The following is an 11749-nucleotide window of genomic DNA, read 5'->3' on the forward strand; positions in this document are numbered from 1 at the left end:
GCATTAGTCGTGGGGCTTGGAGACAAGCCACTTTAGTTGGAGTCAGCGTGCCTGGAATTTGTACTAGCTCTGGAAGTCACAAAACATCTCTGAGATTCACATGTTTTTTCCAGAAGAGCAGTTCTCAGCATCAGTGTTGCAACACATCAGAACGTTGTACAAGTAATTTGTTACTATTGTGAACAAATTAAAGTTTGTGAATACTCTTATTTCATTAGAAATCACTTGTTCTAGTATTTCTTGTGTGGAAGGAAAAGGGAAGAGGTTATGGTTAGCACTGGGATGACCGGGATTATGTACCCTCATGAGAGGTAGTCACCCAGTAACAGGACCAACAGTGTTGTCCCAACGGGGGAAAAATGGTGAGACTACTGTCCTAGAACATAGAGATAGGGTTCTATATTTTAAAGCTCCCCTTAACAAAAAAAGGATTAATACAACTAGGTCTGGACTGTATCTATGATGGTAGAAAATCTGAAGACACGTGCTTGCCCCTGGAGAATACATGGCCTGTTTTCAGAATATTTGGGCAGCTCCTTGTAGAAAGAGGAAAGAGCAGGAGGCCCTTGCTGGTTCCAAGGTAGCCTGTGTCAGAACCCCTGACTTGGCCTCTGGGTGCTCACCCTTGAATCCATATGTTGTTTGTTCAATACTGAGTCTGTGGTTCTGATGCCCACGCACCCAAGATTGGTTGGGAGTGCAGCTTCTCTTCCTCCATCCTGTCCTTTGATTCTGGAAGCAGACCTTGATCCCTGCCTCACACTCTCTGCCCCAGTGCTTCTGTTTTAATTTCCTATTCCTGATAGATGCTGAGAAATGCATGACATGAATCACACTTCAGATTATATTTAATGTTATTTAAAGGGAGTTTTTTCTTATGTGAAGCATCTTATTAGTGATAGGAAAGCCCTTGTAATTAATCTTTTTTTTTTTTTTTGCCAATTTATAGTTGTGTACGCATTATTGAATTTTATTTTAGAGGAACGCATCTACATTGCCAAGTGCCCCTTACATTGTGAGGGTTCCACCAATGTTAGCTGATTGTTCAGTTGTTCTTAATTGTCTGTCTCACTACTAGAGCCTATTGTGTACCTGTGAGTAACCCTCAATCCTGACTCAGTCAAGCCCAGCCTTCTTCTCTGTCTCTTACTCATGGAATATGATAAACAATAGCACACTTTACACAAGAAGGAAGATGAGACTTTCAAGTTCATTAGCCATAATCCAGGTGTGAACATTCTGAAGTGAGGAAAAAGAAGAAGAAAAAAAGACCACCAAAACTTTGACTGTTCCTCTTAATCACACAACAGTTAGCAAAGTAGAATGGGTTCTTTGTTTTTCCCCCCAGCTAAATTGAAATATTATTAAAATATAACATATGTAAGTTTAAGGTATACAATGTGATGATTTGATGCATATATATATTTCAAAATGATTATTACAATAATATTAGTTAACACCTCCATCCCATTACATAATTATCATTTTGTGTGTGTGTGGATAACATTTAAGATCTACTGTCTTAACAACTTTCAAGTATATAATACAGTAGTGTTAATTATCGTCACCATGCCGTATCTTACATCCCCAGAACTTATTCATCTTATAACTGGAAGTCTGTATCCTTTAACCAACATCTCCCCATTTCCCCCACCTTCCAAACCTACTCTCTATTTCTGTGACTTTGGCTTTTTTACATGCCATATATAAGTGACATCATATATTATTTGTCTTACTCTGTCTGACATTTCACTTAGCATAATGCCTTCAAAGTCCATCCATGTTGCTGCAAAAGGCAGGGGTGGGTTCTTTGAGGAGAGGATGCTTTACACAATGCATTAGGTCATGAGTTCTCAGTGGGGGCCAAAAGAGACAAACTTACAAAGAAGGCACCATTTTCCTCCAGCAGATTCAGGGAGGAAGGGACCTGCTCCATTACTGAAACAATGCTGAGTCCCTAAGCAGCATTAGCAGCCATGAGCCAGCCCACAGTCTTTGGAAAATGAGTACAACTGTGCAATCTTTATAGAAAAGAATTCACGAATGAGGGTTGGCAGCAGAACTGACAGATCTAGGACTGTTATTAAACAGACAAGACCTTCTGCCTGCTGACTATTTTGGAGACTTGAATCCAGCAACATGAATGTTTACACCCAACATGCTGTTGGTCACTATGGACAGATCAAATAAGACTTCTTTAAATTGATGTTTTTCTCTCTCTCTCTCTGTTTGTCCCTCATGTGAGATTATACAGTTACACTCACGTGCTAAGTAGACAGATGATACTAGTTAGTTGTGATTTCATTTGGCCCCTTAAACAACAAGCTATTTACTAATGGGGCTATTTTAGTACATATTGAATCTTCTGGGTGTCATACCAAGACATAGGTGGCAATGGGAGACACGGGGTTCTTAACTTACCTGAGCACAAATGGCCCAGTAGGATAGGAACAGGACATCTTTCAATTTGGGAGAAGAAAATGAGAACCATAAAGCCAGGCCAGGAAGAACTATGTGTTACCCTGGCTTTTGGAAGGGTGAAGTGTTACCCTGGAATCTCCACTTCTTCATTCTTCTCACTCTGGTGGCCAACTTGACTTGATCCCTGTCTTTCGTTCAATCTGTACCCATGAGCTTAGGTCAGGGAGTATATAAAGATTCCTGTGGTGGGGCTTCACTGGAAATTAGTTAGTTAGATTTCTGGCTAGTCTTGCCCATATCTTGGTACTCCACTCCCTCAACATTTGGTTTCCCTGTCTGGTCACTAGGCCTCTAAAGATCCAGCCTGGTAGGGGACTGAGCACCTGTCTAAACCCCAGGTTCTTAATGATAGGTTCTGCTAACATCTAATTCAGTCTTATCAGTGAAGGTATTCTGCCTGGTACCATGGTTTCCCAGCTATTGGGTTTCTCTCCCATGAGCTCCAGTTCCCCCGGTCACCTATTGGCTGCATATTCATATTCTTTTTTTTTTTTTTAAATTTTTATTTATTTTATTTTTCCCCCCAAAGCCCCAGTAGATAGTTGTGTGTCATAGTTGCACATTCTTCTAGTTGCTGTATGTGGGACGCGGCCTCATCGTGGCCAGAGAAGCGGTGCATCGGTGCGTGCCCGGGATCTGAACGCGGTCCGCCAGTAGCGGAGCGCGCGCACTTAACCGCTAAGCCACGGGGCCAGCCCTGCATATTCATATTCTTGATCACCTATTATGAGCCTGGCATTGTTCTAGGCTCTAGGGATACAGTGTTAAACTATAATAAACTGTACAGACAAAGATCATGCTTGCATGGAAAGAATTTACGTTACCTAAGGTGGGATGGGAGGGTGTGAGAGACAGAAAATAAACAAGCAAACAAATAAATTTACATGATAATTTTACATTGTGATAAATGCTAAGAAACAAAGAAATGTAGAATAGGATGACATAAGAGAGAGTGACTGGGGTGGGGGTGATGTGATTTAAATTGGGGGGGGGTGTCAGAAAAGGTCCCAGTGGGGAGGTAGCATTTGCAGTGAGACATTGTGGGAAGGAAGCCAGCTTCGTGAAGGTCTGGAAGGAGAGGGAAAAGAAAGAGAAAGGTTCCTTAGGCGAGAACAAACTTGAATTGCTCTAGAAATGTGTGGGTAGAGTGTAGGGACAGGAGAGTATGCAACAGGGTATGTGATAGCAGGGGAGGTTAGAGGCAGGGCCTACAGTGTGGGACCTCGGAGGCCAGGGTAAGGAGTCTGAATCTTAGTCTGCATGCTGTGGCAGACTAAGCCATAGGAGGAATTTTTTTTTCAAGGAAGTGATATAATTTGATCTGCATTTTTAAAAGATCATACTGTCTGCTTTAAAGGGTAGGGATTAGGAGTCCAGCCCCGTGGTACAGTGGTTGAGTTCGATGCACTCCTCTTTGGTGGCCCAGGTTTGCGGGTTCGGATCCTGGGCATGGACATACACCGCTCGACAGCCATGCTGTGGCAGCAACCCACATATAAAGTAGAGGAAGATTGGCAACAGATGTTAGCTCAGGGCAAATCTTTCTCAAGAAAAAATAAATAAATAAACAAATAAAAGGTAGGGATTACAGGAGGATACAAGTGCAGAGAGAATAGTTAGGTAATATAATCCGGGTAAGAAATTCTGGTAGTTTGGCTTGGACTAGAAAGGTAGACATAGACGGAGAGGAGTCAATACAGCAAAGATTCATCTGGGACATAAAGCCAACAGGTTGTGCTGATGGATTGGATGTGAGAGTAGGAGAAGGAAAGGAATTAAGGATAATGCCTAGATTTTTGTTAAGCATCTGGATGGGTGATGGTCCCTTTAAGTGAGGTGGGTAAGACTGAGTCAGGACTGTGGAGGAGAAGGGTTGGTGGCAGTGTTTCTAGGGCCATGTTATTTGGTCATTCTTCTTAGACAACCAGGTGAGGCTATCCGGTCAGCAGTTGAATCTACTGCACATTTGCAGCTTGTTGGAAGAATCAGGAATGGAAACATCTAGGTGCATAGATGGTTTTGGGCCAAGCACTGTGCTAGACAATTCATACAATCATTCATTCATCCATCCAACAGTCTCTGTTCCAGGCACTTGGGTTACAGCAGTGAATATAATAGACAAAAACTCTTGCCCTCACGGAGCTGACATTCTAGTGGGAAGAGAAGACAACCAACAAATACACAATTAAAATGAATGTCAGAAGAAGAGCAGGAGTGATAGGGAGAGGGATGGAGGGTGGCGGTAGGAGAACAAATGTGAATTCAGCACTTAGGGAGGCATCTTGGAAAAAGGCAAAGACCTGAGTGCAGTGGGGAGAGTGTATGTTACCTGGGGAACGTTCCAGGAGGAACTGGGCAGACAGACAGTTTCCACAGGAAAATAAACCCAGCCTAGCTGTTCTTTATACTCTGTAGCCTTCAGGAATTCTTTGAACACTTTTAAATTAGAAGCTATAATAATGGAAAGAAGCATGTTTGTGCTGTGAAAAGTAATAGCAATTTGTGTTTAAATGCCTTCTATCACTTCCATCACGGCTACATCTCCTTTTTTTTGCTCATAGTGAGGAAAGTTAGCCCTGAGCTAACATCTGTTGCCAATCCTCCTCTTTTGGCTGAGGAAGATTGGCCCTGGGCTAACATCCGTGCCCATCTTCCTCTATTTTATATGTGGCACACATCTACAGCATGGCTTGACAAGTGGTGAGTAGGTCCACACCCAGGATCCAAACCCATGAACCCCAGGCCACTGAAGCAGAGCCAGCACACTTAACTGCTGCGCCACCAGGCCGGCTTCCACGGCTACAGCTTCTGGTTTTAACATTTGTGACCTCATTTTCACACCTGCAGATCTACGTCATCGTCACTGGCCTCTCAGGAATTCTATAAGGATGAAATGAAGGAATGTGTGGGCGGTGTCTGTCCATGCGGAAGTGGAGGCTGTCCAAGGAAGGGTGAGTATTCATCAGGTGGCAGCCACTCACCTGCTGGGCTGGCTCTGAACTGCAAACTCAGGGGCTGGGGGAGTGCAGGTGGGTGTGGGGAGGAAGCAGGCCGGGGAGGGAGTGCAGGCGGGTGTGAGTTCTCTGGCCCTGGTCAGACTTGGGCTGCTTAAGAACGCTTTGAAAGCTTTTGCTTTCACCACTATTCTCTGAAGGTCAAGGTGTAGCCTGTGAGCACCACCAAACCGATTGATCCAATGGATCTTGTGCACTGTATAGACTCACTCCCAGGCCATGGTGGCTGCACTACCTGTGACCTTTGTCCCTGCTTGCTGCTTCCCAACTCCACCTGCAGGTGTGAAGAGTGAATCCCACAGCTCCCACCAATGAGCACACCCGGACTTACCCCTCTGGGACTGGGCTACAACAAAGAGCTTTGGAGCCAGCCTGCATGGGTCTGATCCTGGCTCTGTCCTTTATCAGCCGTGGGACCTTGAACCAGTCCACTTCTTTCAGGCTCTATTTCTTCCTCTGTAAAATAGAGAGAATGATAACTCTATCAGTGGTGGTGTGAGGCAAAAGTGAATTGTTAGACACCTGCAATTATTAGACTTGTGCTTGTCATGCATTAGGTGCTCAAAATAAGATGTTATAATTATTGGCCAGTTATCATCTGCCTTTTATAGTGCAATTTGTGACTGCAACGGCAAATATCTGCCCCAGCTCTGTTTAATCAGCACTCTGGCCTTTTTTTAATGCTAATAACATATTTTATTTACCTGAATAGATCCAAATATTATTCAACAGTTCAACATAATATTAATGTTTAGATTCAGCACTCTCACCACCATGGCCCGGGTTTGTTTCCAGGTCAGGGAACCACACCACACATCTGTCAGTTGTCACACTGTGGCGGCTGCATGTTGCTGTGCTTCTGAAAGCTATGCCACCAGGATTTCAAATATCACCCATCGTGGTCAGGTTTCAGCGGAGCTTCTGGACTAAGACAGACTAGGAAGAAGGACCTGGTCACCAACTACTGAAAAAATTGGGCACAAAAATCCCATGAATAATAGCATAGCATTGTCTGATGTAGCGCAGGAAAGGGAGAGGATGGCACAAAAAGACCAGGCAGGGTTTCACTTTGCTGTACACCAAGTCGCTAGGAGTCAGAATAGACTCTAAGACACTAATAGCAACAAAAATATACGTAATATAACATTTACCATTTTAACCACTAAGCATACAGTTTAGTGTCATCAAGTACATTCACACTGTTGTGTAACCATCAACACCATCCATTCACAGAACTTTTTTTCATCTTTCCTCCAACATGTGGAAGGCTTCATGAGTTTGCGTGTCATCCCTATGCGGGGGCTGTGCTAATTTTCTTCATATCATTTTTAATGATCCCCTGCTGCCCATTCGAGCACAGCACCATGATGCATTTAGGGGGTCACTGATGGTCTGAAAGTGACTAATCTTACAGAGTCACCACACTTTAAACCTAATACAATTCCTTCATACCAAAAAACTTCTTCAGAAACTCTGCACTGTGAATCCTGGGGACACAGTTTTACTGAGACAACTATAGCTTGAATATTTTAATTTTCACTCAACCACTTAAGGTGAGCTGTCACCAATATGTTTTCTCATAGAGTATATTCCTGACTAATTGGAGGGACGATATTAATAAATTCTTCCCAAGCATTCTTTCCACAGATATAGACCCACGTCCTTTGTAGAGGCATTTTTAACTCTCTATTGTAAATGTGGTTATTCAATTTCAGATCAGATAAAAAATGGTTATATAGATGATGTGCAGAAACACTTGTTTTTGTTTCTTTCACATAACTATTTTAAACTTGGCTCAGGATAGAAAAGGATGCCTAAGACAGGATTTGGGAATTAAATACCACCTGGGGCTCACTTCTGGGTGAATATTCCCGCCCCTGGAAGCTGGATATGGCTGTGTGACCTACTGTGGCTAATGGAATACGAGCAGAAATGACCTCCCTAGTCAACTCTGAAACTTTGTGTGAAGCTAGTGGTATCATAAAATGATGGAGCCCCCATTAGCCTGGATCTATTAGCAATTATGAATAGCAGAGGCCCCTACTAATCAGTGGTGGACATGCAGTATAAACAGAAATAAGCTTTTGTGGCTTTAAACCTCTGAGATTTGGGGATTATTCATTACAGTAGCACAATCAACCCTGTTCTGACTAATACAGGTTCTAAGTAATAAATATGAAAAATTCACTAAATCACTAACGGCTTTCTTCCCCTCCTCTGATATCTCCAAACTTTTCTCCTAACCACCACCACAAAGAATTGAAAAAACTCCGAAAAAATCCTGTTGGGCATAATTCTAACATTACTAGTTCTTTTGTTTTTTTCCAGCTCAGATTTGGTGATGTAATGAGCCTTTAAAGCTGACTATTTTGACACTGTGATCCTCCAAGGTAGTATAGTTATTAGTGGGCATTAGTGTGTAGAAGCACCTATCTCTCGATAGTCTTCACGACGTTCTCATGTTATTCTCACTTAGCAGAGATATTTTGGGGCTGAAAAGTGATTTGCTTTACTTTTTTCAAATTAGAGAAAATACATTCCCATGTGAGTCAATTCTCTTTCTAATTTGAAACTACAAGCTAGACACTTTCCAAGGGTGAAGACGTGAACATGAGGAGGTCATCAGGATTCTACGCATTCAGAAAAGAGAGAAGGAGAAAACCAGTGAGCTTCTCTCTAGAAAATGCACACACAGAAACGTTTGTATTCAGCTTCAGGAGGTCCACAGCGCTCATGAACCCCAGGGGACACATTTCTCCCTGCCCTAGAGAGATGTCATGTGGCAGAGCAGTGTCATGTAAAGAAAATCACATGAAATTCAAGCACCTGAGTCCGAGAACCAGCACTACCACTTAGTAGCCCTGGAATCTGAGCCCCATCTCCTTTTAGTGTAGAGAAATCTCTTCCGAGCCTACTCCATGTCACAGTGTGTTAGGATGGGGGATGAAGCTATAAGGATGGCTAAGACTCAACATATGCCCTCAGAAAGCTCACAGGCTAGGCCTACAAATAGAGAAGAAGATGCCCTCACTTCTCTCCCCGCAGTGCTAATCCCAGAGAGCCCGTTTCCAGGACACTGACTGGGCCCCATTTGCCAGTGGTTGGGGCTGCAGTGTTTTAAAGGTTCCATTTGGGCGTGCCCTCTGACTGTTCCTGCTCCTGCACTCAACCTGGGGACACCTCTGTTCTGCTCTCTTTGTGCTCACTTTGCACTGCTGCTCTCCTGGCTTGAGAGAAAGGCAGAGCCTGCCCCACTGGGATGGAGCCTCTTGCTCTCTTTTCCCTCCTTCACAAATTGATGGGCTTTTCACTTGGGGTTCAACACTGGATTTATGCTTGGGGAGTGGGAGAGCTTCTCACCGAGGCCTGGAGGCTCAGCCTTGTGCTGCAGTCCAAAAGGAGCCCAGCTAAAAAGAAAGAGGGCCTTGGGTCTCTCATCCATCATCCCTTACATCTCCCTCAGGGAGTCAGCAGGGAGGAAATGTGCTTGGCGCATCAAAGTTTAGGTATTCCTGAGTCCTCTAGCCAAATATCAACAATGCCCAAACCCTACCTGAGTACTTCAGAAAAAATAACCAGAACACAGTCAGATCAGTGCTCTAGGGGCACCAGGGGCTGCATGCTCCGGAGTCAGAGAGTGGAGAGCAGTTCATGTTGGGGTAATGACACCCGATGCCGACCTGGCTTACCTTTCAGCCATGTGAGGGGAGCACGAAATGAATTGTGTACAACTGCTTTGCAAATTGTAAAGACAAAAGCGAGACATTATTGTCAGACTCTGATGGTGACATCAGTCGCTCCGATTTCTCCCAAGGGGAATGAGGCTGGCTTGGATGTGTGCTCCCTTCCTCTTGAGACACATGAGTCTCCCCCAGGCCTACCTCCCTCCAAGAAGATTGTTCTTCAGTCAAGGGGAGATGAGGATCTGCCCTCCAATACACTTTCCAGGCCCTTTTGAGATCTTGCTTCTTTCTTTTCTTTGAGGAAATAAGATTCTGGGTCAGAAAGTCTTCTGAATTTAAAGAACTTACTTGATCAGCCCTGCTGGATCACGTTTGGAAACTTCCTAGGAGGAGTGGGTGGGAAAGGAGTGTCTGACTTACCTGGAATTAAATCTTGCTCAAATGATATGCCATCTCGTCGAGTCAATGTGTAACTCAACTGCAAGCTTTCCTCATCTCTTCTCCCCCTCCTCATCTGCTCTCCTACTCAGATTCCCTGGACTGTCAGGTCACATGACATAGGAAAAAGTCCCATCCCATCACAAAGGTGGGCATCCTTCTCTCCAGCCACCTGCAACCCAGCCAGCTCTCCCTGACATCATCTGGTCCATAGAGACCGAGAAATGTGCAATCTCCTCCTCTCTTCTCGTGATCTTTGGAATGGCTCCTCTGGATCCCCTAGCCTCTCACTTCCCAGATCTGGGGGCTCATCCCTTACACCCTTGGCTTTCTATTCTCTTAAGTGTTCTTGTGCCATAAGGAGCAGGAGCCTGTTTGTTCCTGTGCCAGTTTGGAGAGCCAGGACCTAATCTTAAATAATGTAGCACATGTGCAGGATTCTCAGGAGCTTTTACATGATCTTCGAGCCCCCTTAGCTGAGTTTCCAGTGGGGTCTGAAGCTTATCTAACTCTTGCTCCCATCAGAGGAAGCCTGCAGCTTGGGACCCAGCTAGGTGGCCTTGGACTCAGCCCAAAATTGATGGCATAGGGTGGAGGGGAAACAGCTTGATTTTTTCATCTCATTCTGCAAAACAGGACTAAGGCTTCTCCTATCCTTTTGAAATGAGATAAGAAGACTACCATTTACATCAGTTGGCAAGTTAATTGTCCAGAAGATAGAGAGAAGCTGTGCATATTGAGCATTTCTGATGGCAGGAACAGAAATTCAGTGACAATGAGCACAACTTAGGAGGGTGAGAATTCCCTCTTGTGAAAAATGATTAGGACCCAAAGCCATCGTGGCTTAGCCAGGAGCCTTATTAGAAGCCCTAGACCCTACCTCTATCATATTAAACATAGTATCTGTTTATTCATTCATTCAATCAAAACTTGAGGACCCACTTGTGTGTGCCAAGCTGGGAACAGGGTACTGAAGAAGAGATATTTCCTGTCCTCAAGAAATTCAGTCCTGTGGAAGATATAGACAGGAGAATAGGAAATTACAATATAGGGAGGGAAAAAACAAAGGATGGGCAAGCAAGGAAAGGATAGCAGTTTTGTCATAGGAAATGACACAACCCTTCTTTAAGAATTTAAAGAATTCTCAGGCAAAGAATCCATAGAATGTCCATAGAATCCATGAGGTGAAATGTATATCCTTTCACAAATGTGATTTATCTGTTTTTCATGGATCATTACTTATGTATTTATTAAGATATTCATGAAAACAATTAAAAAATTTTTAAAAAGCAGATGCCAGAACAGGTTTTTGATGTTCCGAGTTGTGCTCCGCTTCATACTAGTGACATCATCTCCCTTTTTTCAACACTATGCACAATCCCACCCAATGCAGGCATCTTTAACCAAGGCTTTGTAACAAGATGCTGTAGGCTTGTGGGGGGATTAGCAGAAGTGGAACCTTAATTTGAGAAAGATGACTGCCAAATGGAGTTGGCCACACACCCCAAACCACTTTGGATGGTCATATCTTTGAGTCTATGTTTGCCTTTGGGGAACCAGGTGATTGCCGGCCTGGCAAAATGCTCTCCTCTCTACTTAATGTTGCTGTGAGCAAAGCTCTGCCCAGGCATCCTGGTGCCCTGATGATTAGTTCTCCACAATACTGCAGGGAGAACCAGACCCTCCGCTAGCCAGGGGGAGGGCGTCCTTCTGTATCTGGCTTCCCCAGTGTTCTCCTCATGCTCCCTGGTACCTGGTTGATGTGGCCAGTGTCTCATGGTGGATTTGCATATTTTCCCAGACCAAAGAGTGCTACTGTGATCTGAAAGCCGTTCTAGAAGCCTCCTCATCTCTTACATTGTTTTCCATTATTAGGTTGTGGCGAAGCCTTTCTGCAGCTTTCAAACTTTTTTCTGACAAAATACTTTGGCCTCATTTCTATTAGCTTGTCCTTAGAGGATCTCCGGGAGGCATCTCAATATTGTTCCTTATGCAACACAGAAGTAGACTGCCTTAGGACCTAAAGCTTGGTTGGAGGCAGATGACTCCACCAAATGCTAACATAGGGCATGAGAGAACAAAAGGCTAAATTTTTTCTCTTTGAGGGCTTCAAATGTAGCTTGGGACACCAAA

The 11749-nt window shown here is 44.0% G+C and overlaps 1 non-coding gene across 1 annotated transcript; it reads right to left on the reverse strand.

The window, feature by feature from the left end:
- Nucleotides 1-6749: 6749 nt before the first annotated feature.
- LOC131407758 (U6 spliceosomal RNA) lies at nucleotides 6750-6856 on the reverse strand. The gene has a single exon (XR_009220624.1). It is a non-coding gene; the product is annotated as a U6 spliceosomal RNA (small nuclear RNA).
- Between the last annotated feature and the right edge of the window lie 4893 nt (nucleotides 6857-11749).

Source organism: Diceros bicornis, chromosome 6 (assembly GCF_020826845.1).
Source record: "Diceros bicornis minor isolate mBicDic1 chromosome 6, mDicBic1.mat.cur, whole genome shotgun sequence".
In the NCBI taxonomy this organism is placed as follows: domain Eukaryota; kingdom Metazoa; phylum Chordata; class Mammalia; order Perissodactyla; family Rhinocerotidae; genus Diceros; species Diceros bicornis.